Source organism: Triticum urartu, chromosome 7 (genome assembly GCF_003073215.2).
Source record: "Triticum urartu cultivar G1812 chromosome 7, Tu2.1, whole genome shotgun sequence".
In the NCBI taxonomy this organism is placed as follows: domain Eukaryota; kingdom Viridiplantae; phylum Streptophyta; class Magnoliopsida; order Poales; family Poaceae; genus Triticum; species Triticum urartu.
In genome coordinates, this window is record NC_053028.1 from 674,182,457 (window position 1) to 674,187,948 (window position 5,492).

A 5,492-nucleotide genomic window follows, 5' to 3' on the forward strand; every position below is an offset into this window, starting at 1 on the left:
TCGAGGTTGTGCTCCCTGTGCTGCCGGCTGCTGGACGTGGCGGAGCTCGAGGGCATGCTCCCTGCTATCGACTGTTGCACGTGGCGGAGCTCGAAGGCATGCGCCTTGGCCTTGCTAGCTGTGCCGGCATGTGCATGGTGCTCTCCGTGGTGGACCGGTGGGCATGGAGGGCGGCGGCTATAGGAAGGTGGGGGTGGGTGGGTGGGGGGGGGGGGGGGGGGGGGGGCGCTCGCCCAGAGCACCACTGGATATGGGAGAGCGGCCGGATTGACGTCGTCGCCGGCCCTACTGCCGGCGCAAGCGGTTGCCGCCGGACCGTGTGAGAATTTTAGGGATTTTATTTTCACGTGGATTTAGTGAGAATGGCGTGTGGGCCCCATTGGTCATAACGGTGCAGTCTAACATACTTAGTTTTTATGCTACATCAGTACCTGACATGGTGGCCATTCATGTCATAACCATGGTCAAATTTTGCTGAACCGGCAACTAATGCAACATGGTAGTGTTTTGAAATAAAAAACCATAGAAGTGGTAGGTATCAGGAAATTTCAAAAAGCGGTAGTTTTTATGAACCATATCCCCAGTTGTGGTAGTCTTATCCTGTTTACTCGAAATATGACATATATGAAACTAGCATTTTCTTTCTTTACTTCTTGATCAGGTGCATGTGTGTGTGCGCGCGCGCAACCGCGTCGAACCAATGGAAATGCCCGGATTGTTAACGCCGCTTCTCGTAGCGCCCATCTTCTTTTTCTTCATAATTCTGTCTCCGGTAGTTCCACTCAAGAACACACGCGCGCGCGCACAATGGAGAATAAGTACGCACACACACTTCACCAGGGTGAAATAACTTTGGCTTTGCAAAGAGACACCTTGGTGGCTACAGAGACTACATAATATTGTGGCTACTGCCCTCACGGCTGCTCTTCTCTCATTCTTTTTCGGACACGGTTTTTTACCTTCGCGTTCCATTCACAGCGCCAATCCCAGCCGCTCGCGCGCGTGTGAGGATCAACGCTGCATGCAGGGCAGTACAACGTGGGACCATGCATGCGTTTCGTATTGTTAATGTACTTCCTCCGGTCCTTTTTACTCTGCATATTAGGTTTGTCCCAAATCAATCCCATTCAACTTTGATCAAGTTTATATGAAAAATTATAAACATTCGCATAACAACATCAATATCTTTAGATTCGTCTTGTAATATATTTTTATATTATATTTATTAGATATTATAGATGTTAATAATTTTTAATATAAATTTGGTCAAACTTAGCAAAGTTTGACTTTCGGCAAAACCAATGGGCAAAGTAAAAAGGACTGGAGGGAGTATATACAGTAGCATTTTACCAGGTCACACATCCCACCGTATTCCACTGTTGTGGGCCCGGTCCCTGTCTCTTATGTGAGCCCCACCTTCCCTTTATCCCTTCTCTAGCATTTCTTTTAGCCACACAAAGGACAGGAGTAGGAGGAGCTCTGCTTGCTCTGCATCAATGGCGACGAGGAGCGGCTACACCAGAGAAAGAGGAAGCTCAATCCTGTTCTTGGGTTTTGGAGATTAAACTGTCGAATCCAGCGGAGCTCTTCAGTTAGTTTGTCGATTTTCAATTTCCTCATTTCCCCTTTCTTTATTTGGAGCCCCCTGCTTATCCTCGCATCTCACCAAATCTGCAGCACTTCCCGCGATAGAAGACGAACTCTCGAAGGAGTTCCTCGATCCGGAGTACTGCAGGATAGACACTTCATCTGTCCCGTAAGGTTGCGTTTGTCCTAGCAGGTACAGGGAGGAGATTGCTTGGTTTCTCCAATGATTCATATTTCTGTTTCCCTTCTCAGACTTTTGGATGTTGTTTTTCTTTGAATCCAATCTGATAGTTTCTGAATCACCAATGGAGAAAGCCTACTTAGATCTATGGACAGAGAGAAGCAACATGGAGTTTGACAAGTGACAACGAGCAGCTTGTGAACAAGCTGAGGAACAAAATAATCGGCAATAAAATTAGTATGGCAAGGAGGTTGGATTTCCAGACTAAGCTATGTGTCGCATCTATTTCTTCAGTTGTTACCCTTCCTGTCGTGCCAGATTTATATTCAATAAAGTTGTGTAACCGGAATATGCATAATTTAGCTGACCAGGATGTATTGAGGTTGTGCTTACGAGCCTGTTCTTTGCGATCAGCTACAAGATGATCACGGACGAGGAGATGAAGCGAGCATCAATGGTTATATAGCACTAGTGACATAAGTACCAGGATTGTTGAGACAAAGTGCTTAACTCAGGAGGGGAACTTCATAATAAGGTCATATAATGGTTGCAATGAAAGCACCACTAGCATCTTTATCAAATGACACAGTAAGAACCATGTTTAGTTAACGAACTTGCGAAAGTATACTTGTTTTGAATACTTAAGTACTGGTGGTGTTGAAACAAAGTGCTTAACCGGGGGAGGGGGTAGAATAAAGTCCTCTAACGGTGGCAATGAAAGCACCATTAAAATCTATAACAAGTGCTACGTACCATATGTTTGTACTCATCGCGTAATCGCAAACTGGCTCTTTGATGGTTTTGCTTTCTGCGCATTTCTCCTACATTGTCCATATGTGTTACCAACCCCTGTTTCCCAAAAAATCAAGTTGTAAAACTCAAATGCTTCTAACACCGAGTAAAACTCTCTCCCAATCTCAGGTGTGGTGACCAATCCGGTCTTGTGTTTAGCAAAGTTACACATTGCCTTCTTGAGTGCGTTGACCCTGCCCTCTAAGGGCTGGCGCTCATCTGGTATTGTTCCACGACTATCCTGCATTGAAAATCATTAGTTGGATTTAAACTTGAAGTATGATCATGATCATGAAGGTGTAGTTAATGTAAACCTTCAAACTATCCATGTGCTCTCCAAAAAATACACAATAGGCGCCATCATCTTATGATTTTCAGATTGAATTATGAACTTAACTATATACACACAAAAAATGACTACAGAAAGAGAGCAAGACAAAATGGCTTGTTTCCCATTCCATGTATCCTCGCTTGTAAACCAAGTGGGATTGGCAGTTATTCGTTCAGTAATATATTGTGAAACAAGTGGCTTTGATCTGTAGGTTGCATGCAACAAGGCAACTTGATACTCAATTGTGAATTCATACATAATTCTTCTAGTTCAGTTAAGAAAAAAAATCCTTTCCACCAGGAAACAAAAACGCACTTATCACTGGACATTGATGATAGCGGTGAAGAATTTAGTTATTTTCAAATATAATATTTGAAACTGTATCATATGAACTGGCCGGTGATGAAAAATTCAGTGAAACTTAACTAGCCGGCCTGTAGATAAATTTCCATGGGCTGTATCATATGAACTAACCGGCGATGAAAATAAATCAGTGAAAAAAGTAACTTGGGTGCAGACCAATTTGGATTGAATGTACCATATGAACTAGCGAGCGATAAAAAAATTCAGTGAAAATTAACTAGCCGCTGTGCTTATCAATTTGGATGGATTGTATCACATGAACTAGTCAGCGATCAAAAAATTCAGTGAAAAACAAGCTTGGGTGCAGATCAATCTGGATGGACTGTACCATATGAACTAGCCGGCGATGAAAAAATTCAGTGAAAATTAACTAGCTGGCGTGCAGATCAATTTGGATGGACTGTACCACATGAGGGCAGCACTTAATGGTTACTAAGCAAGAACAGTTCATGGTTACTATGTGACATACTGTGCAGAAAAGTGTTTAAACACAACATGCAGTTCTCCAAAAAATGTCAGTATGTATTTCAGAGGAAAAAAACTTCAGCATTTGATATGATTTTGGTGTCTACAGATTAGGTGGTTGTTCAACCTATAACACTTCAGAATCCACTTGAATTCTTGAAAAATAAGCGTTGTGTTCTGCAGAAAAAGAAGAAATCATCCCTAAAGTGCATTAAATAACCCAACACCCGACCTGACCTAACAATTCAGTCTACAAATTCAGATGATTCAAGCCTCTTTAATTCATGTTTGATTAGTCGAAAAACTTTCAGATAGGTTATCATATTCAGAGCTAAGAAAATTTAGTTAGATCTGGTATCCCCTATAAACAGTAACGATTCCAAAAATAAATATACGAAATAGCATGGTACAATCTAGAAAAATTGTTATACAGTCCAATACACAATTTTTACCTAACTGAGTACACAGTCAGCGATGTTTAGATATTAACAGCACAAAGAACTTACTACAAAAACAGGTGCTTACCTTCTCTGCGGTGGACATTGTTCTGATTGCAAAACAGGTTATCATTTGCAGGTGTCTGTCCTGAAAACGACGGCGCCTAGCAGCAAATATATGGATCCGGCTTCTACTCTTCCTAGTAGCGGATTTGTTGCTCTGTCTCGATCCAGCTCCCGCCCTGGTTTTCGCTCTCTGTCCAATCTGCTAAAACCACCACCTCTTGGTGTTCTTGATAGGTCAAACAGAGAGTTGGATCTTTGGTGGGGATGGAGGAGAAGCTGCCCGCCGGAGGGGAATGTCAAATGAAACCTTGAAGAACAACGATTTGAATGGATTGAACATGGGTTTGAGCATACCTTAGCACAAGTTGCGTGAGCGATTCCGGTGCGAGTTCCATCCCTGGCGCCGGCCGCTACATCGTTGGTCGGCAGATCTGACGAGCTCTGGCGAGGGACCTCGCGTTCTCTCTGAGCTCTGGTATGGAACTAGGATGAGATTCAAATTTTGAATGGTTGCACTTGCACACCCCAATCGGTGGGGTCATGACCACGTGAACAGGTAGTACGGGGTATACGGTATGGGTACGAGCCGGCGCTGTATTCCTCTGGTATTGGTTTGGAAAGAGCTCAGAGGTGGGGTCGGAGAGAAATGCCACATGGGTTGTGGGTCCGGCTGGGGTGGATCCACATGCGAGCGCCAGCGGCTGGGATTGCCGCTGTAAATAGAACGCGAATGTAAAAGCCTTTATCGTTCTTTTTCTCTATTTAAATAGGCAGTACAAGATAACGACTCACACATCTCCTGATCCTAAGCTTACGCCAAGACCATGCATCCCTGAAATCTCTCCATGGTGCACAAGACTCGGCTACCATGCACACGTACAGACCTTGTGACCAGGGACCAAGCCCGAGCCCCCTTGTGACTTCAGGAATCAAAAATAGTACTCGCCAAGCACACAGGTGTCCAGTTCTTGAAAATTTTCAGATTATTCGGCCAAACAGAAGACCAGGTAACAAATAGTACAGCATAGTACCGGCCGCCGTGTCACTCACGCGCAAACGTCCGAGGATGTCGATCCCCGCCAGACTGCTCACACGCATGAACATGCACATCTCGCACATGCCATGACGGCGCAGCCCTGCCATCCTGCTACTGCACCTAGATCCCATGAGTATGCCTTGCATTGACAGCGGCTGCATCCACGGGCCACGTCGCTCCTATAGTAAGAAATTGTGAGATGATCATGTGATATAGTTGCTTCTCAAATATTGG

The 5,492-nt window shown here is 44.2% G+C and overlaps 2 long non-coding RNA genes across 4 annotated transcripts; one reads left to right on the top strand and one right to left on the bottom strand.

Annotated features, from left to right (window-relative positions):
• The first annotated feature begins 1,445 nt into the window (after positions 1–1,445).
• LOC125522499 lies at positions 1,446–2,381 on the top strand. Of its 3 annotated transcripts, none has more exons than XR_007289787.1 (3): positions 1,446–1,591; positions 1,678–2,018; positions 2,183–2,381. It is a non-coding gene; the product is annotated as an uncharacterized LOC125522499 (long non-coding RNA). The 3 variants fall into 3 exon arrangements; XR_007289786.1 differs by lacking the exon at positions 2,183–2,381 and having other exon boundaries at positions 1,678–1,780; positions 1,879–2,142; XR_007289785.1 differs by lacking the exon at positions 2,183–2,381 and having other exon boundaries at positions 1,678–2,142.
• LOC125522500 lies at positions 2,369–4,720 on the bottom strand. Its single transcript, XR_007289788.1, has 3 exons — positions 4,577–4,720; positions 4,245–4,498; positions 2,369–2,801 (listed from the first exon to the last, which is right to left on the bottom strand). It is a non-coding gene; the product is annotated as an uncharacterized LOC125522500 (long non-coding RNA).
• Positions 4,721–5,492: the final 772 nt, after the last annotated feature.